The 21,955-nt window shown below is 43.2% G+C and overlaps 1 protein-coding gene across 1 annotated transcript in view; it reads left to right on the plus strand.

Annotated features, from left to right (window-relative positions):
- Positions 1-21,955, plus strand: part of CLSTN2 (calsyntenin 2) — a 3,665,407-nt gene that overhangs the window by 1,100,925 nt on the left and 2,542,527 nt on the right. The window lies entirely within an intron of this gene.

Here is a 21,955-nt window from a genome sequence, read left to right on the forward strand (position 1 = left end):
AATGAGTGACCTATGTTTGGTGTCACATGCCTTTGTAACTGTTGAAATGTCATAGTTTTGCACTTAGAATCAGCATTCTAGCTGCATGTGTAAAATTACAAGTTATTTTAAAAGCAACAAAAAGTTAGCTGAAGGTCTGGCTTAAGGAACTTGATTTTGCCTAGCAACGGATCCCATCAGGAGTGAAACTTGAGTCACAACTATGTTCCCAGGCCAATGTTCCTTTTGCTGCCCACACTAAGGATATGCCATCTATCTGATAATTGAATTTCCTGTGCTCTGCCAGAGAGTGAACAAAGCCCTCTCCACTCAGGCAAAGGTTTTTATTACAGACGTCGTAAAAAGTGGCTTCCTCCTGGAGAAGCTGGGAGGGGCACTGCCTGTGAGAAGCAAGCTGGCTTGGCAGAAACTGGAAAGACTGGTTTCTGTACCATGTGACCTGAAAAGACACACCCCTGCAGCAAGGATATGGTTTTATAAAAAGGGGGATAATTCATAGTGCGGACATGTGAAAATTTTATAAATGATACCATAATTCTTGTGATTTTTCTGCCCACAGTTTAAGACGTGGTAGGAACCGGTGGTATGTTCAGGGGGGTTTTAGCGGAAAAGTGGATATTACTCTAAATGTGTGCATGTTAAAAATCTGAAACTTCATCAGTTAATGTCCCTACCCCCTGCACACATGTATGTAAAGTTGGGTCCATGTCGGAAATTGAAAAAGCAGTTAAAAAGTCAATTATGTACACTCTTTGAATGCAAGCTCCGAGAATGAGCAGATTTGGACATAGACATGGCTAAATTCAGCCACACCATGTATATGTAATTTCAAACAACTGTGTAACTCTGAAGTATGGATTTTGATCATATATATATTTGGGTGCACAGATGATAAGGGAGGTTGTTTCAAGAGATCATAAAATGACATCAATCTGACTCACAGTTCAGTTTGCCAATCAAGCGGAGGAATGGAAGCCTGACCAATGACGAATGAGAGGGGCAAGTCTAGTGATGCAACACACACACCCATTCTCAAGAAACAGATAAAAGCAGAGAGTCAGGACACATAGAGACATTCAATTTCATCTGCCGCTGGAAGCCCTGCCGGAAAAATCCATACTTACCTCCATCAAACTCCAGAAAGCCAAACTAGAGACTTCAATCTATCCAGAGCAGAGACCAGACCAGAGAGAAAGCAGTGCTGTGCCTAGCAGAGACCAGACCAGAGAGAAAGCAGTGCTGTGCCTAGCCGAGACCAGACCAGGCGCTGTGAGCAGAATCCGGAAAGACCTGACCAGACTGAAGATCGTGACCAAGTCGCTTTCCTGTTCAAAATCTCTTGTGAGTACTTAGCAAAACTCAGAACACATCTCTTAGTTTAAATTCATCTAATTCAATCTATTTAACCTAAGTAGAACTGCCTCCTATCTGTCACCTGTCATTTCTAGTAAAATTTGTCATTTTGAAAAAGTGTGCGTTTAAAATTTACAAAACCAAAAACGACCTTTACTAAATTACTCATATCTCCGCAACCGTTTGGGCTAGAGACTTGCAATAACTTTCATTTGGAAGCTGAGATCCCAGGCTTTCCTAAAACGGTAGAGATAGTCCTTGCGGTTCCTTTGTAATAGCGCTCGGCGCATCCGCGAATTTTGCCGCGATTTGCAATTTCTTCACATGTAAAAAAACTGCTGCTGCCTGATTTCATTTGCCAGAAATTCGTTTAACCTGCTAACTATCCCTGCATCATTGCTAGTGTGAGCCTGGACTAATATTAACTAGATACCACTCATCCTGAACCTCTAAAAGGGAATTAAGAGCGTTTCCAGCATATTTCTCATTCATTGCTAGCACCTATCAAAGCATTTGCCTGTGTTTTCAAACTTCTGTTTAAGCTTACTGGATTGAACTGAATTACAGTGTTTTCCTTCCATTTCCTTGCCTTGCATCAAAGGGGGGGAGGGGAGTAGCCAGAGAAAAGTGATTACATTGTTTGGTTGAAATCATATTGCGTATTTTCTGTACTGCATTCATTGAATATTGCATCCACCTGAGCCTACATAAAGCATCCTCTACCACATTATACTTTTGTTCCTATTTACCAGTGTGCTACCTTATCCATTTCATCTCAACTCCTTAGTAATTATAAAGAAGTGTGCTAGTGCCAGATTCTCCGTTGTTGATCTTTATCATATCAGATTAAGTGTGCTATTCAATTATTAATTTATTATAAAGCGTGATATATATATATCTATTTTAAATTATCAAATAAACCTTTTAAACTTGCAAAACAGAATTACTTCTTGGCTCAGTGGGGTCAGGGGGATTCCAAGAGAGGGGTGTTATACAAGGGTAGTCATCCAGAACGCATGAACTGGACCTAAAGATATATCAATAAGGGTTTTCATTCAGTATTCTAGACTAGGCGTTAACTTGGCTGTAGTGCTGAATTGAATCCTCTTACAGGTGTTGAGGTACTTCAGGTGTTTCAGTGTGGACAACTTTGCAAGCTGCTAGACCAGATTTGCGTAGCCTTAGTAGCATTTTATAGCGCATGGATGTGTGGCCGGGACTGCGGCCTACGTCCACAGACATGGTGCCAGGTATGCATAACTTAAACTCGGACGGAGTTCATCATCAATGTCGGTTTCCTAGGTCCAATGCAATTGACTGGCCTAGTCAGCTGTGGTCTCCCTAAATTGAGAGCCTGATCAGTGGGAGAGGGGCCCGGAGGGACAGAGGAGTGATGCATGATTGTCTGGGGGTGGAAAGAGTGATATACGATCATCAGAGAGTGGGAAGGGGAGGTTATCACTGTGTGCCACTGCAACTGCCGCCAGCATCCATGGAGGTTTTGGTGGATAGGTGTGTTGTTGGGGTTGGGACAGTGCTTCTGTGCGCGTGTCAACCATATAATGTGAGGGTTTCAGGAGGAGGAAGGTTTTGAGGGCCTTTCTGAATGCCAAGGGATTGTCAATGTGGCGGATGTCAAGGGGCAGAGAGTTCCAGATTGGAGCTTGGACGGGGGGGGGGCTGTTAGGACAGTTTTTCTAAAGTCCAACTAAGGGCTTCATGAAACCATATCTGAGGCAGAACAAAATTCCACTATTAGTATAGGGCTGTACCACCTGAGAACATTGGGTAGTGTAGAAAGAGCAGCCAGGCTTATTTTAGGAGGGAGAGAGGGCTGTAGCTTGGCACAAAGAAATGTTAGCGTGCATATGGTCCAAAGAAACACTGAAACACTTTGCGGATCATCACGGGTTGGGTGCAGCAGTATAAATGCAGCAGTAACACTGTTACCACCACATTATTGCTCCTCCCCATCCCGAGTTTGGGCAGAAAGTTGCAGATTTACCTTTAGGTTTGAGCTAGAGGTAAATATTGCCACTTTTCACCCGTTCACGGCACTATTACGGCAGCGCTATTAGCGCCGATGGTAATAGTACCCACAAAAGCCCCATTGAATCCACCCCCACCGTAGCTAATAACGCCGGACTGAGTTGCAGCAATGCTATTTGCGTTAGGCGGTATCCTGGCATATTTACCAGCAGGATACGGCCCAACTTCTGATGAGGCCATAAGTATTGTACAAATAAATGGTTTCTTTAAATACAAGTAGACCAAGATAAATATTTTGGAAATAAGTAATATAGCATCCCATATAAGCACAATTATAAAAAACAACAATACTTATAGGTTGCAACCCTATGTATAACCTTTTTATATTACAATAAGCAGTCAAGGTGAGCCAAACCTACAATACATTCAGAATGGCAGTAAACTGTTCTTGAGGAGTAAAACCAGGTTATATATACTTTTAGAATACCATCAGTAATTCAAGGGTAGTTCTGCAGTGACACTCAGTAACAGAAACCACTGAATAAACTGACCCAGTTACAAGTATACACCTTGTAACAGATGTTACTTTGTAGAACACAGTTCAGAGCTAGTAATCTAACACATACTTTCTGGAGGGCATCACACTACTCAATGATCAGTATGAACACTAATTCACTATTTTAGAATGCACTAAGCAATTCAGGAAAAAGCAAAACCCAATTACACTTTAAGAAAGACACAATGTATTTCAAGGTCAGTAATTGACCTTTTGGTAGATAACTATCCACTATCTATTAGCTAGTTATACCCAGAATACGTTTAAGAAGTGTATAATACAGTTTCTATGGTAAGTAAGAACTTTATGAAACTATTTTAGAATAGCACCAAAGCAATTCAGGGAAGCACAACCCAGTGTTACAAGTTTAGAAGAGAAGCAAATATTCAAGGTGAGTAAGAACTATATACATTTAAGAAGGGCTACCAGCAACTCAAAGGCAAGTATTAACTCAGATTATTCACATTGCAAATACACTGCATTGCTCTTCAATTGTAACAGGGGCGTAATACCTGTCTTTGCATTCTTCAAGTATGAATAAGAAGTGTGAATTATTGCTAATCTCAGGTCTTATTTTCTTTAGGCCTGCCTGGCTTTTTGCAAAGCAAAGGGGCATATGAAATGACATTTTACCCCACCACCCCTTTTTGCCCATCTCTTTTTCAATGTGTCTGTTTATTTTTCTGTTCTGCAAATTTATTTGGAGCTTTGCCACTGATTGCCCCCCCCCCCTTGTATCGTGGGCCACCTGTGTTCACACCCCATTACTTTTCTGCTTTTTAATATAATTTTGATCTCCTTCACTTACCTCCACTCTGGCGTACAACTGTATTGTGTTTTCATTAGCATTATGTGGCAGATGCTCAACATTTTGTGTTTGAAACTTATCTGGCTCTTTTACCATACCTGTCACTTCTGCCTCTTGGAACATCTGTGACTCGAAAAATACTCCTCACTTGCACATGTCCTTTGGTACATCTTCATTTCTGTGGAGATATGAGCACTATTAGAATTGTCAGGCAATGAAACCCTATCATTTGTTTTTCTGTTTTCACATATCATTTCATTCATTTTTGTTTCATCTATTGCTGAGGCATTCAGTGCACAATCAAACCTCTAATGGTCCACTTGGTTACTGGCTATCATTTGTTCAAAAGTATTTGCCTCATCATTTTCATGCTGCACTTTCTTTTTAGATTGTCCTTTAACTCTCTGCTCTTTGGGTTACTCCTTTGCATTTCTCTTTTCTTCCTTCTCATCTTCAAACACCTGAAAAATTTATACTGGTTGAATTCCTATTGGTCAGGTCTATTTTGGTTTCTTTCAGGAGAATGATTCCCGTTAGTGTTTCCCCCGAACTCCCGGGACAGAGTTGATGGAGAGCGTGGGGTTACTCCACTATGTTTATGGTCTACCAGTGGGGAGGCCTGAACATACGAGTGGGGCTATTGGTTACATGTTGTCTCTCATTTGGGTGATACTGCTCTTTTTGCTGATTTCCAATATACCTATCCACATACCTTAGCCCTGATTGATTTCCATCTATCTTTGTAGCATGGTTAAACCTACTCTGGGACTCCAATGCCTAGTAGGGTCCATTATACAGTTGACTTTGGGTGTTACCCTACCATATCATAGTGAAACCACACCTTTGGTGAGTTGCCAATTGCCCTGGAACTGAGGTATGTGTCTCTCTGGCTGCGATCTGTAGATTGAAACACAGTTGTCTAAGGTGTTGTCTTTCCCTGCATTTCCACACCCTTCTGGTTATGTGGTGTGTGGTTCTTTATCTGAGCAGTCTCTAACTATATGTTTTGTTTCCCCCAGATTTGATTTCCAACAATGCACGGGCAGATTCTTTCACATTCTGCTGCTTTGAATCCTTACTATTACCCTCATTATGTGAGATTTCTTCATACATTTTAGTTGATTGATCAAGAATCCACTGCAAGCTTTAGTCTCTAATGATTTCACTGGCTATTTGGGAGACCTCCTCTCACTGCAGGCCACAAAGGGACGTGGTCTTGAATTCTACTGAGTTTATATCAAAGCTGATGTCAAATTGGAAGAAAACTCATTTTAGATTTTGCAAGAAATGTCGTGGTGATTCATCTGGTTGAGCTGTCATAGTATATGCAGACTCTTTTGCGTCATTAATTGACTGAAAGAGAGACAAGTGCCTTCTAATCTCCTTCTCAAAATCATTCCATTGCAAATGTTCCAGTTCATTTAAGCCCTGTATAAAGCTAGCAGCACTCTGTTCCATTGTGAGATTGAAATATCTGAAATACTGCGCTTCTGGAATGCCCAAAGTATGAAATAGTTTGAGGACAGATTCCAACTGAAACACCTGAATCTTTCTTAAATGGTTTGATTAAGCTCTTAACATTTTACAAGATTTTAAGTGCATTAAACTGTACTTCGATTTGACCCCCCCCCCTCCATCTCTGCTCTTTGCAAGCAGGCCCAGTCTCTAGTAATGTAGTGTAGTCAGCTCTCACCTATTGCATATCAGCTGACAAATTTCCCAGATTGTGGCTTGGCACAGCCTCAGTGAAAGTCATGCCTTGCTGTCCATGTGTCATGACCCTTGCCCCTGGCCCTCACTGGCAAGTCAGCCTTCCAGTTAGGGCCAGGTCAAAGGCCTTAAAACCTCATCCAAGACTCTCTTGGAGTCAGTCCTGGCACCTTTGGCGCCAGGCTCATAACCATCATGAAGACCAACATTAGAATGAGACTATTTACTTGGGATTATTTAACTTGGGGTGGTTCAGCCAACATGGAGGCACACACATAGCTTGGTTACAAGGAACTGAACTATGCAGTCTAGTCTTTTGGGTGTGGCAGGCCTGGGACTATTTTACCTGGACTACTTTACCTGAGACTATTTAAACCGCACCCAAACAGCAGAACATGCTTTGCGTTATTCTGCTGTGGGCAGCGTAACGCTCACCGTGTCCAGTTCTGTGATGCCAGTTTACCAGAAACCAAAGACCTGCAGGGAGAGAAAGAACACTACGAAACTTACCTGGAACAGTATCCTGTCTTCAATCCATCGCCGACTTCAGTTCCACTACCCTGAAGGTACGAACTCCATCATCTGGCACCGCATGCGTCCTGGAATACCATAACCTGGAAAGAGGAGAAAGAAAGACAGCATTAGTAAGCGTTTAATCACGTTTCCTCCCGAATGAAGAAAGCCACACAATTCTTACCTGGTTAGTCATCTCCTGGTCAGTATCATTGCTGGAACATTACGGCGTTCGGCGAGGAACATCGCAACCTGCAAGGAGAGAAAAGACACAGGTTAACAATATAAGATGCGAAACAGTGCCACGCATCGCGCATTGCTCACCGGATAGCATCGCGCACACCGCGCTTTTGCCTACCGGCCCATGCTCATCTTCAAACTGCACGACAACACCAAAATACCTTTCCATACCTAAAAGGAAAGAAGCAAGACATTATTATTCAAACTAAGAGGAACATAAGAACTGCATACAAAGACTGTAAAGCAGCAAACCTATGGAGTCGCAGCAGGCCTGGATTCCCACAGGGGGGCTTGCACCAGTGAAGTAACTTGGTCGCTGCTCGCCCCCCCCCACATCTACGTGCCCCTGCCACGAGGAGCAGGTCAGTGAATCCACCTTTAACAATATTAAGGTGAGGAGAGGGCCCAAGGGGGAGGAACGAGTTGAGACCAAGGGAGGTGGGAAAACATAAAGACAATCTGGTATTGAATCCAGCTCTCCTATATTGCAGACCCATCTTTAAACAGAGGCCTTAGTAAGGAACCAGGAGAGGGTTCGAGAGTGCAAATCATCCAGCCAGGGCTGGGTGGTGTCCCCGTGGATACCAGGTGAGCGTAACACCATGAGATATCAAGGACAGCTCTGGATTTCTAAAATCTAACTTTTGTAGTTTCATTTTTCTAAATTGTGTCTGTAATTCTTGTGTTTCTTCATAGAAATCAGGGATTTCTTTCTTAAGCTTAACTATTAACTCATTCATTTTTGTGGTCTGTATTTTAGAGTCACTGATCACTTCCATCTTCCTATCATGTTGAGACATCAACTTAAAAACTCACTTTCTAGTGATTATTTATCCCTAGCGGGCTGATTATTATGTTCGCACAGTGACTACATCTATGACAAAGCAAAATCTCTATCTTCCCAACTGCTCTCTAGAATAGATTTTTAAGTGGGCAATTTCTTCTTCGCACTCCCCTTCTTGCTTCTCTTTTTGTGCAATCTCCAAATTTAAAGCATCACATTTGGCTTGCAATTGTGCACTTCGCTCTCCCGTTCTTGTACTCCCTTCTAACTGTAAAAAGAATTCTCGTAGGGTCGCTAACTCACATTGCAAACCTGAAATTACCTTACCATCCTTTAGCCAAAATCTCTCTACAACACTCTTTGCATCATCCACAAGGTTGCCTGAGGCATGCATCCTCTCTACATCCATATTTCTCTCCCGAAATACTCCCAGCCAGAGTCCTTCCATCTTCTGGCTCCAGATCTCTGCAGGTCAAACGTTTCTCCAAGCAAAGAGTGGGAGGTAGATCCCTTTCCTCCACTGGCGCCTCCCTCTGGAACAGCCTCCCTCACCCCCTCAGAATTGAGCTGCATCTTCTTAAATTCCAGAAACTTCTCAAGACCTTCCTTTTCTACTCTTCCTTTCCTCTCTCCCTCCTGTGCTAAATTCTCCATATGCCATTGCGACTGGGCCCTGGTCCCTTCAGAGTCATACAGGGGCAGACCACCCTCCACCAGTCCCCCTACTATTCTTTTCCAGCACTTGGCCGAGGGCTCCCTTCTCGGTCTATCCCAACGTAGTCCTCCATGTCCACTGCACTCATCTTCCCCTTTTCCCCTCTTTCCCCTGGCACTGGCTGCCTTGGCCCAACCAGCACTTGCTTGTCCCCACCCGTGGGGGTACCCCACCCCTGCACTTCTCCCTCTACCCCCTCCCCTTTACACATATCACCTTATCATACACTTGCACGGTAGGATTGACACAAGGCCAATATAACTTTTCTTTGTTGTATTGTTATGACCTGCCATGTTGCCATGCTCCCCCTCCCCATTTTGTCTTGTGGCATCTAAAAACACCTGTGTAAAGGCACCATACAAATTTCCAGTAATATAAATAAATAAAAATAAAATATACTCAGATCAGTGAGCCTGTGTAAAGCGATGCATGCTTCCATGCCAATGAGAATCAAACTATATATTTGTAATGTTCAGTCCTCGAAGTGAAAGATCCTGAGTAGGCATGACTGCAGTACAGTCAACTCTGAAATAAAATTGCTTGGGTATTCTTTATTAAGTTCTGAGATCATTTGCTCTTGCCACCCCATGATAGTTTCTAATGTCCAAGTTGCAAGAGATCAGCAATTTCAATTTCTGTCATGTCTGCAGTGTACTAATGATACTTGACACACAGCACACTTAAAATTATGAAAACAAATCAAAGTGTGCTCAGCACAGTAAAGTATGAGCACTCTATACCGTGCCATGCCTAACAATTGCACTGAGCCACACTTGTCCACATTCTCCACCAATATATAAGACATATTTTTTTGTTTTCAAAATGTTGTGAATTAGTTTATAACCACTTCTCTGTTGCTATACCTTTTGTTTCGGGATCCTTTTCTACTGAATGGCCAGGCTTTATACTACACTGGGTACGCAAGATGTATATTCTGATTGTACTGGATACAGCAGATTTCAACACAATATGCTGTAAACTGAATAACCAATATGCTTGAATGGGCACCGCCATATTTTTATATTTTTTTGAAAAGCTTAGTACTTGTATAGTTTCGGATAATTATTTGCTCCTGTTGCCAGAACAGTCCCACTTGCACAGTGGAGTGTGGAAAGGATCTAGAAATGGTGTCTGGGTTAGGAAATGCCATATTTCTGGAAGGACCTTATGTGAGTGTATTACTTATGGTTCACATATATTTTCAACATTCATGTTATATGCATAGTCTGTATTATATTTCAGCAGAATTGTACATAACGTTTTATACAGTTTCTTGTATGATTTTTCATAAAAATACGTTTTTATTATTCAGAGACATAGGCTTGAGATGTCCAATGCATTTCAAACCTAATTAGCCTGATAGAGAAGGGTTTACTTGAAGCAAATATTAAAAGATCATGACAAGTAGTTTGTGGGCATCGTCGTCAGATAGGACCATCTGTGCGTCCAGAAAGATGTTCAGGTGTAATGCTCACCTGGTATCCACAGAGACAATACCTGACCTGGTTGGACTGCTCCCGGCCTGGATTCGCCTCCGCCGGGTTCTCGTTCTGGCGAGGATCTAGTCTGGAATACAGGAGTTCTGGTTTAGCCCACACTTTCTTCCTCTCTGGGCCCACCTCCCTTGTGAACCCCAACGACCCCCTTAGAGTTTTCCTCACCTTGGATTTCGATAAGATGCGCTTTCCGTCCTGCAGTTCTGTGCAGGGGTGCATCGTGGATGGGGCGCTTCGCTGCCAAGTTGCTTCATTGGCGCGGGGCAGAGAGTCCTGACCTGCTGGACTCAGTTCTTCAGGTAAGTCTGTTGTGCTTAATAATTTGCCTGTAATTGTAATTGCCCTTATTAATGTCCTCCTTCTCTCTTAGGTGCAGAAGTGATGATGAAGATGTCGAGCTGGTTGAGGGGGCTGTGCTCGAGATGATAAGTGAATGAGCAGAACACCGAGCTATGTGCACTTTGCTGCTTGCTAACCTGTGTTATTGTTCTCTTGCAGGCCGCCATGATGTTCTGGATGGTGAGCGACTGGGAGGATGCAGAGCAGTGAGCAGATGTTGTCCGGACCGCTGTCGAGTAAGTATGAGAGCTACCGCTTTGCCTTTCTCTTGCAGGTTGATGGAGGCCGGCACGGAATAGACCAACAGCAAGTTCCACTCAGCTAAGCGTGCTTCCGAATGATGCTTGAATGAGGGATGCAAACGCTTACTAATATTGTCTTTCCTTTTCCTCCTCCAGGTTGCAGCTTTCAAGTGAGGACGAGCTTCCGAGGTGACACTGGAGCGATCATCAGGAGCTGGATTTACAAGCAGGTAAGGATGGCTAATGGTGCTCTTCTTCTCTTCTTTTGCAGGTGCTGGCCTGGAAAGCCGAGGACAGATCACAGTGAATGTCACGCTGCGAGTGCAGAGCAACGCGAAGCGTGTGCTGCAGCTCGGCGTGGCTTAAATAGTCTGCAGGTATGCCAGGTGCCTTCAGGCCTGACCACACCCTAGATGTTAGACTGCATGGTTCAGTTCTGAACTGAACCATGTGAGGGAAGCCATACTGTTCCATTTCCATTGAGATCTCCAGCTCCTTCTTCTGCCATATGAGCCTGGCACCAAAGGCGCCAGGACTGACTCCAGGAGAGTCTTGGGGGGCATAATTGGGCCCTCGAAGCCATGCAAGGACACTGTGGCGTGGGCCAGAAGCCCCGAGTACCAGGGCCATGGGCTATGGCCATGACATCAGTTAATAGTCCGATCTGCTCTATAATTGTTACCAATAAACCTCTAATCGTCGGGCCATTGTTAGGATCTTGGACAAAAGTATGCACGTCAGTGCTATGCCCAACAAGAGCAGGGTAAGCTCTGAGTATAAATATGAAGACAGCAAGAAGTAGTCTATGCATGTCAACATCTGATAAAACCATGGCTGCCTCCAAAGAGAAACTCAGTGCGAAACCAGTCGGTACTCCACAGTCCAATTTCAGCAAACCCCTGTGGCTCAAGAACAATAGCTTTTCTCACTCCTTGCAATAGCAATTACAAAGAGTGTCTCAGGGGAGCCACAGTCCAAATGTACCCTTTCATCTGTCGGACAGTTTGTGTGTCCTTCTTCCTCGTCATTGATCGACTCTGCACATGCTGAACTTCTTCTCCTTGACTTGCTTCTGAATGGGTTGGGGGGGGGTGCATCAGCCTCTCCAGCGTAGATCTTCACGTCTCCTAGATGTATTCAAGCTCGTCTCCCTAGGATTTTAACTGCTGATGGTGTAACATCCTCCACAACGAAAGGGTCGCTAAATCGGGGCTCGTGCCACTTTCCTGTGAAATTCCTTATTGGAACCTTATTTCCAGAAATCAATTTAGGAATATATTGTCCTTTAGATCCGGTTGCTGTATGGTCTTCATCTGTGTTCTGAGACCGACACCCGTCCGCTTGACTTGGTCTGAAATGACAGCAATACTAGCGGTCACACATGTATGCATGTAGCTAATTTCCTAACAATTCTGCAGTTGTCTGTGCATCGCTCCTAGTCCTGAATGGAGGAGTTAAATGCATTTTCATTTGCCTCCCTGTAACTAGCTTGTGGGTGTGAGTTGGTGGTCAGAGCCGGACTGATTTCTAAATGCTTATAATGCAAGGGAAAAGGCAATGCAGCCAAACCTTTTTCAGTTTCAGTTTGAACGTACTATTCTCTCTTTGAGCAGACCGTTAATTCTCTGACATAATACATTCACTTGCAGGTGATAAGCAGAAGAAAACCTATGTTTAATCAGACCTTCCAGGATTTTGCGGCATGAAATGGCAAATTTTGCGGCATGAAATGGCAAATTTTGCGGCACAAACCTTTATTTATTGCGGCATTTTTGAGGGAAATTTTGTATTAACTGGAGGGTGTAAGATTGCCACATTGCAGGAAATAGGCAGAGTGCAAGGCTACAAGAGAGCCAGGGTATCATTATTATGTATCTTTTGTATTAATTTAATAGGAAGAGTCCCAGATGTCTCTGGCTTGGCAGAACAGTGTTTGATTTGGCTACATTTCTGGTTTAATGTTCAAGCCTATTTAATAGTATTTCAAAAAAGGTAGCAGGCACTCCTCTCCAGAAAGAACATGGCATGATTACCTGTTCTGAGATGAGAGTTTGCAGCACATGCTTTTTGCTCACTGTACCTTTCACAGATGGGAAATGTCCATTTGCATATCAGTCTTTGTCCCGCCCACATGGGCAGTCCAGCACCGAAACGCTATGGCAATTCCTCTCTGAACAAGAGTACCAAAAGCAACCCCATACACGTGTTATCATGCCATGTTCTTTCTGGAGAGGAGCGCCTGCTACCTTCTTTGAACTATTTAATAATATTAACTAAATTGATCATTATAAAATGTAATGCTGAAAATATTCCCCTTCTATGTTCTCCAATCCCCCAAACACCCACACACCTCTCTCACCAACACACATCTCACCAACTCTCCATCCCAACTTACATTCCTTAACCTCTCACTCTGTCATACAAATACTCACGTGCTATGTCACACTGTCAACTCACAATTTGCACTGCCAGCCCCTGCCACACTCCAAATCATACTCCCAACTCACACCTTACACTCTACAATTTCTCCCGCAATATACAGTTTCATTCTTTTGTGCTGCTTCTGCATCTTGCATCCTTTCTCCCATTCTATCACACTCTTCCCTCATACTTTTTCCCAATCTGCAGCTCACTGCCTCTTTCTGGCCAACCGCTTCCTCGCTGCTTTCTGGCTCACTGACCACACGCTCCCTCTACTTTCTGTACCTCTGCTCGCTCTTAGATGTCTGGCCCACCGCATCACTGCTTCCTCTGCTCTCTTGTGCTGCGCTTCCTCCTCTGACCCACTGCTCTCCCTTTGCTTTCTTGCCTATCACTTCACATCTCACCCATCACTCTCCCTCTTTCATAGTGTAACCATTTTTTTATTTTTTTTAAAATGTAGATTTTGACCCAGTTCCTCAAATAGTGGGGCATTTAAAAAAAGAACGGAGGATATGCTATTTTTAGACAACCCATTTTTGGAAATGAGCAGGTCACCTTATTCTCAAAGGTGACCGGCGCATTTCCACAGGCTTTAGCTGTAGCGCAAATTGTGCGCTGGCCAGCTGCCTTGAATGGTGTTCTGGGTTGTTTGACCGAAGTGTAATTATTTGCGGCAGAATTGACCGTAGTCAATTTCGCTGCGAATTGATTTGCACTTTAGCCAAACAACCCAAAATGTACCTTTCACCACCACCCCACCCCCTCCCCTACTTAACTGCTTGGTCGCTGCCACTTCCCCTGCAACCCTGCGGTGCCAGATCCGTCCCTCTAACGTGGGTCAGATCCGACTCCGCAGGGTCCCTTTTTTGTTATTTTTTGTTATTTTCTTTTTTTTTTGTCCCCGGCTCCAATTTTGAGGAAAAAGGGGAAAACACTTATGCAACCACCCTAGACCAAAAATGCGGAACATGGGGAGCGGGTGACACCCACGCAACACATGTTCAGTATTTATAAAAATTGATCGAATAGTACTGGACGAAATAGGTCAAATTGTAACATTCGATAGATTTTTGTCATCAAAATGGGCAGTACTTTGAATAGAATCGCTCTCCCGACAGTGTTCTGCAAGCTCCTAGCGCCTTTCACAGGGACAGGCCCTCCAGGTGCCTGCCGCTGTAAAATACAACCCAAAAAATGCATTTTTATCCTGTTTGAGGAACAGAAATGCAAGCGGCACAGCAGCGGTTCATACCTTAAAAGAAATGCATGACAGGGTCAGGAAAGACCCTGCCATGCAGTGGCAGCCCCACATCCCGTGCGCGTAGGGTTGCCTACAATTTCTGCACATTTAAAAGTGCATCTTGCTTGGAAATGAGGGATGCGCTTTTAAATTGACAAAAACGCCACTTTATTTGATCAAGGAGGTGAAAAAGGCCATCTGTATGGGCGCACATATAGAATGTGCCCATTCATGTGTCCCTTGTGAATTGGGCTGCACTTTTTTGGTGTGCAAGTGATGAGATGTGTTAGCGCATTTCATTACTTGTGTAAAAAAAAGTTGAGAACCTGTCATCCTGAGTATTATTTTTTTTAAAACAGTATTTTTTGCAGATCACTTAAAAAAAAAAAGTAAACTTTTTTTTTTTTTTTTAAGATGCAATTTTTGCACAAAATGGCCGTTTTTGCGGCATTTTGCACAAAACGGCCGTTATCGCGGCATTTTGCGGAATCGCAAAATCGCTATAAGCTGGAGGGTCTGTTTAATGCTAAGCAATAAGCTAATCTGTTCAAATAACTCATTAACAAAATGGGGGCCATTATCTGATCTCAACACCTCACATACTCCCCATATGGGAAATACTTCTCAGACTAAGAACTTTGCAGGGCAAGTGGCATCAGGATGTGTGCATGGACCAGCCTCAATCCATCTCAAGAACGGGCACACTACCACTATCATATACTTATATCCATTACAAATCTGCAGCATATCAACATAATCGATATGTAAATGCTGAAAAGGACCATTTGGTCGAGGAATTACTCCTCTGACTGTTCGCAGCATGCGCCCAGCAGTAAACTTTTACATATGATGCAATTTACTACATAAAAACAAACCTGTTCTAAAAGGTTTGGTACAAACCAGTCCTCCCCAATGGTTGCTGCAAGGCTCTTCCTAGTGCCATGCGCAGGGTAGTATAGCTGTTCTAACGCCACTCTTAATAAGGCTACAGGCATCACCGGTTCACCAGTGCTGTCCTGTCAACACAGAGCTTCAGAAGGGGATAAAGAACACTCCATCCACGTCCACAGGTCTTTCTCTTCCTATGGCGCTCCACCTTGAACCTCCATTAACTGTGTTTGTGATGAATGATTAAAGCGTTCATTCACAACCATTATTACAACCATTTATTCTTTCATATCAGGAGTATCAAAACTAAAAATATCAGAAGAATATGCAACTCTTTTGGCCTCTTCATCTGCGGCTTGGTTTACGTGTGAAATAAAGTCAGTTCTCTTAGTGTGTGCTGTGCACTTACCTATTGTGATGGCTACTGGGAGTTGTAGTGCTTTAATAAGCCTATTGTTATGATGTAAGTGTAAGTTAAAACAAGTTCATAAACATGTATTACCAGATCCTAGTTAAACATTGAGCTGCACTGTGAGCTCATTAAGTTCTAAGAATGTTATTCTAAGAATGTTATTCTAAGAATGTTGATGAGTTACAGTAGAGACTGCAGGGAGAGAGCCATGTTGGCACTCGGCTCTCATAGGCCGCTGTCGCTGTAATGAAATAAATTACTGTTTCTTCATCACTGCTGCCTGGAGCCCTTATTTCCTCATTGGCGACGAGGATGGCTCTCAGCAGTGTCTCCATACTCCTTTGAAGACTCGTCATAGCGCGGCCTGCATTATTCCACACTCCCGTGCGACAGCGGACGCTGCAGGAAGGTCAGGAGGAGCGGAACAACAGGTCAGCAGGCGCGTCCCCTGGGGGTGTAATCTTGCCTTCCCCATTACTGTATTGACTCTGTCTCAAAGCAACAGTGTTTACTTTCAAGGATCCCTAGCCTTGACATTATCGTTGCTGAGCAACCTGCCCATGCAGTTCTGGCAAGTTTCAGGAGCCAGCCATTATGACATGTATCCATTCTGTGGATGAGCAGCCATCACGTTCCAATTCAGACTGATGTAAGGAGGATTGTGACATCATACACAAGGGATTGTACTCATACAAGACTGATCCCTTTGTCTGCATAGCACAGCACTGTCACTGCTCAGTCTGTGCATCCACTTGGCATACTTGAACTGATCCAGAGTCTATTGGTTGCATCTAGCAAGCCCACTCTTTACCACCTTTTTACCGCTTAAGACATGGCAGCTTCAATACCTCCGCCAATGTCATTTTTGAATGAACCTGGAAGCCCCCAAGTTAGGTGGGACAGGTGGAAAGACATGTTTGAAAACTACCTGGTGGCAATGGGAGGAGAGAGGTTCAGCTCAACTCGCAAAAAGGTATTATTACTTCACAATCTTGGTGTGGAAGGCCATGCAGTGTTTGATGGGTTAGGCAGTGCACAAGCTGGTGAAGCGGAGGACACAGATGAATATGCCCTTGCGATTAAACAACTCAAGGATCATTTTGAGCCTAAAAAAATGTTACATTCGAGAGGCACAAATTCTTTCAGCGTACGCAGGAGTCCTCAGAATCCGTGGAATCGTACATAGCGTCATTAAGAACATTAAGCCACTCCTGTGAATTAGAACATCTATCTTACTCGTTAATTAGAGATCAGTTAGTGAGGTGCACAAATAATATTAGGATACAGGAGAAATTGTTGGCAAAAGACATGAAGTTGGATGAAGCAGTGGACCTAGCCAGAAGCATAGAACAAACCTCACAATATGTCAAAGAACTGAAGTCTGACAAACAGAGTGCCCAAGCTGTGTGCGCAGTTGATCACAGGAAGAGACTTAATGTCAATACAAGCAGGAAAGGAACATGGGGTGCGAAGTGTACCAGATGTGGCAGTGTCAAGCATGGTCCGAATTACCCTTCGTGCCCAGCAAGGAATGCTGAATGTTTAAAGTGTAGGATCAGAGGACATTTCGCTAATGTATGCAAGAGGTCATCAATAAATCTCTTAGAAACCAGAGACAACCAAGAAGAAGGTGCTCACTCAGCTTACAACATATAGGAGGTATACTCCTTGCAAGACAACCCCAGACATGTCTTTGAGATTTGAACCATTGGAGGAGGAGACAGCAAAGGTCCAACAGATGTTTTTGTAATTTATGGTCAAGAAATACTCATGAAAGTTGACACATGTTCCCCATGGACCATCCTTTCTAAAGAGACATTTAAAGATGTTCTAAAAAGGATGAATCAATGCTGGATCCACCAAGAATTCGGCCCTGCGGCTATGCGGAATCCCCTATTGAGATGCTGGGACAGTTTACTGCAATTGTGCAATACAGAGGTAGAGCATGCATAGCTGACATTTTGGTTGCAAGAAAGGGAGACTCCCTTTTAGGTTGGGAGGAACAAAGGAAGTTGAGAGTCAGGGTGCAAGCTAGTGCCACTGAGCCTGTCACCATTGCCGAGATTGATGATATGTGGTCAAGAGAGTTCCCAGAGGTCTTCACCGAAGGTCTGGGCAGACTCAACAACTTCGAACACCATATTAGACTAAAGAAAGAATCCCAGCCTATTGTTCATAAAGTGAGACATGTGCCGTTAAACATGAGAGCGCAACTACGCAGTGAACTCGATAACTTAGTAGATAAAGGTGTCATTGAACCTGTTGAGGCCACAGAGTGGTTGTCCCCCATTGTTTTAGTGGCCAAAAATAATGGTAAATTAAGACTGTGTGTAGATTTGCGCAGTCTTAATCACAATATTCTGGTGGAGAGACATCCCCTACCCAACATTTCCGAGACACTCTCCACTCTTGGCGAACCCAAATTGTTCTCTGTCATCGATCTCTCTGCTGCCTATCACCAAGTTCCCCTTTCCTGAGAATCGCAACATCTCACTGCCTTTATCACACCTGAAGGCACTTATATATACAATTGCATGCCATTTGGGTTGGCCTCGGCCGCATCTGTGTTCCAAAAGGTGATGGAGGAAGTGTGAAAAGGGTTGGAAAATATTAAGGTTTTTCAAGATGACATTCTGATTTTTGCAAGTAATGAGCATGAGCATGACAGAGTACTTAGGGCAGTACTATGCAGACTAAAAGAGGCTGGGTTAACGGTACAAAGAAGCAAATGTAAAATAAGTGTTGAGGAAGTGGAGTATCTGGGACACAAAGTTTCGAAAGAAGGTATTTCTCCCAAAAAGTCACTCATAGAAAGCATTAGTAATACTCCTCAGCCCCAAGACAAGGACCAACTACGTTCTTTCATGGGACTAGCGGAATATTACCATAAATTTGTGAATGGCTTTGCATCCATTTTATCTCCATTGAGGGAGTTACTAAAAAAGAATGTGAAGTACACATGGTCCAAAGAGTGTCAGGAAGCATTCTTGAAAATCAAAGATTGTATAGTCAAGGCCCCATCCTTAAGTGGATTCATGTTTGGCAGGAAAACGTTGCTTTCAGTTGATGCTAGTACCCTTGGTTTAGGAGCAGTTTTGACTCAGTTTGACTCAGGTAAAACTGAAAACACAATTGCATTTGCATCCAGGCCACTTAGAGGAGCAGAAAAAAATTACTCGGTCATTGAAAGAGAGGCACTAGCAGTATTTTGGGCAGTCAAGCACTTCAAGTTCTTTCTATGGGGTCGACCTTTTATTGTCAGATCAGATCACAAGCCTTTGGTTCAATTGATGAACGGTTCTGAGTGGGCCAAAGGGTCTCCAAGAGTTTCGAGGTGGATGGTAGAACTCTTGGGTTATAATTTCAAGGTGTGTTACATTCCCGGGAGGGAGAATGTGGTACCAGATTGTTTATCCAGATTACCTGTGTGTGATGGTGAATTGGAGGGAGCACCTGAATTTCAAGATGTGAGCATTGCAGAAATTGAGCATGATGCCATTGATAAAGAGATGTGGATAAGAGCTGGTGAGGAGGATTTAATATTGAATCAAGTTATGATTTGGACCAGAGAAGGATGGCCTCACAAGAATATTGTGGGAAAAGAGTTTGACAGATATTTTGGTGTGAAGGACGAGTTAAGTATGTCTGAGGACGGATGTAAACTTAGAAAAGGAAATAGGATAATACCCCCAGTGGAGTCAGATCTCATTTAGTAAATATAGCACATCAAGGTCACCTGGGCATGGGAGGAACAAAGAGATATTTGCGGCAATATTTCTGGTGGCCCGGGATTGACAGCGATGCAGAGAAGTGTGTTAGGGGTTGTAGAGAGTGTGGTAAGAGTGACAAGACCAAGATGGTTAGAGAAGTACCAATAAATCCTGTCAAAGTACCGAGTGAACCATGGCAAAAAGTTGCAGTTGATTTGATAGGACCATTACAAACCTTGACAATGGGTATAAATACATTGTTGTGTTAGTAGACTACCATTCCAAATGGATTGAATGGAAGGCTTTGCGTGAGGCAACCGCTGCAGAGATGGTGTTATTCTTCGAGGAAGTGTTTTACAGGGAGGGTTTCCCGACAGAATTAATCACTGATAACGGAGTACAATTCTGTTCTGAAAGGATGTTAACTTTCTTGAAGAAATTTTGCATCAAACACACTAGAACTGCTTTATATCATCCAAGGGCCAACGGCCTCGTTGAGAGAGCCAATAGGTTCATAAAGGGTGGTTTGCAGTTGGCCATGGCTTCTAATCTAAGATGGTTTGGTGTAGTAAGAGAAATTATATGGAACTACTGTACCACACCACACTCAGTTACAAATGTATCTCCGTTCATGTCATTGAAAGGGAGACAACCTGGAACAAAACTATGTCCAGGGTGGATGGACTTAGCCAAGAGTTCCAACATTGATCGCGAGAGAATTATGACTCTCATCAAAGAAGCACAGGAGGTGTACAAAGAAAAATTTGATGAGGACAAGAGTGTCAAAAATAATACCTGGAAAGTGGGAGATTGTATTCTCATAAAGAACCCTAGATTCACTCCCAAATGTGTAGAAAGCAAATACATTGGTCCCAAGAAAATATCTGCGGTAAGAAACAATGTAGTAATTGTAGAAGGGGGGGAGTGTTGGTCAATGTCCAGAATTGTGAAATGTCCAGAATGCATGAAGGACAATGCACATGATAAACATGACAATGGTGAACATGACAATGGTGAATTTGCTAATAACAGTATCAGAGACTCTAGTGTCATAAATAAGTGTTCCAAGGATTACAACAATTCAAGGTTTGCAGCAGAGACACATTCAAATAGAGTCAAGAACAAACCCAGCTGGTTTAAGGATTATTATGTGGAGTAAACAGCTGTATGCACATAAGGGATGAGATGTGTTATGATGTAAGTGTAAGTTAAAACAAGTTCATAACAATGTATTACCAGATCCTAGTTAAACATTGAGCTGCACTATGACCTCATTAAGTTCTAAGAATGTTATTCTAAGAATGTTGATGAGTTACAGTAGAGACTGCAGGGAGAGAGCCATGTTGGCACTTGGCTCTCATAGGCAGCTGTCGCTGTAATGAAATAAATTACTGTTTCTTCATCACTGCTGCCTGGAGCCCTTATTTCCTCACCTATCCAATAATGCAGCGTGTTGCACTGGAGTGCCATCTGCTCTGACGTAGCCACTCCTTTTCCAACATGCGTGCACGGTTCACATCACATAGGCGAAGTCACTGTACACCATCACTTCCTTCTCTCTTTGAGCAGACCGTTAATTCTCTCACATAACTCATTCGCTTGCAGATGATAAGCAGAAGAAAACCTATGTTTAATGCTAAGCAATTAGCTAATCTGTTCAAATACCTCATTAACAAAATGGGGGCCTTTATCTGATATCAACACCTCACATACTCCCCATATGGGAAATACTTCTCAGACTAAGAACTCTGCAGGACAAGTGGCATCGGGATGTGTGCATGGACCAGCCTCAATCCATCTCAAGAACGGGCACACTACCACTGTCATATACCTATATCCATTAAAAATCTGCAGCATATCAACATAATCGATATGTAAATGCTGAAAAGGACCATTTGGTCGAGGAATTACTTCTCTGACTGTTCGCAGCATGTGCCCAGCAGTAAACTTTTTACATATGATGCAATTTACTACATAAAAAGCAACCTGTTCTAAAAGGTTCGGTACAAACCAGTCCTCCGCAATGGTTGCTGCAAGGCTCTCCCTAGTGGCATGCGCAGGGTAGTATAGCTGTTCTAACGCCACTCTTAATAAGGCTACAGGCATCACCGGTTTACCAGTGCTGTCCTGTCAACACAGAGCTTCAGAAGGGGATAAAGAACACTCCATCCACGTCCACAGGTCTTTCTCTTCCTATGGAGCTCCACCTTGAACCTCCATTAACTGTGTTTGTGATGAATGATTAAATCGTTCATTCACAACCATTATTACAACCATTTTCTCTTTCACATCAGGAGTATCAAAACTAAAAATATCAGAAGAATATGCAACTCTTTTGGCCTCTTCGTCTGCGGCTTGGTTTACGTGTGAAATAAAGTCAGTTCTCTTAGTGTGTGCTGTGCACTTACCTATTGTGATGGCTACTGGGAGTTGTAGTGCTTTAATAAGCCTATCCAATAATGCAGCGTGTTGCAGTGGAGTGCCATCTGCTCTGAGGTAGCCACTCCTTTTTCAACATGCTAACTCTGCGTGCATG

This window comes from Ambystoma mexicanum, chromosome 10, assembly GCF_040938575.1.
Source record: "Ambystoma mexicanum isolate Mex_15411 chromosome 10, UKY_AmexF1_1, whole genome shotgun sequence".
Taxonomy (NCBI): Eukaryota; Metazoa; Chordata; class Amphibia; order Caudata; family Ambystomatidae; genus Ambystoma; species Ambystoma mexicanum.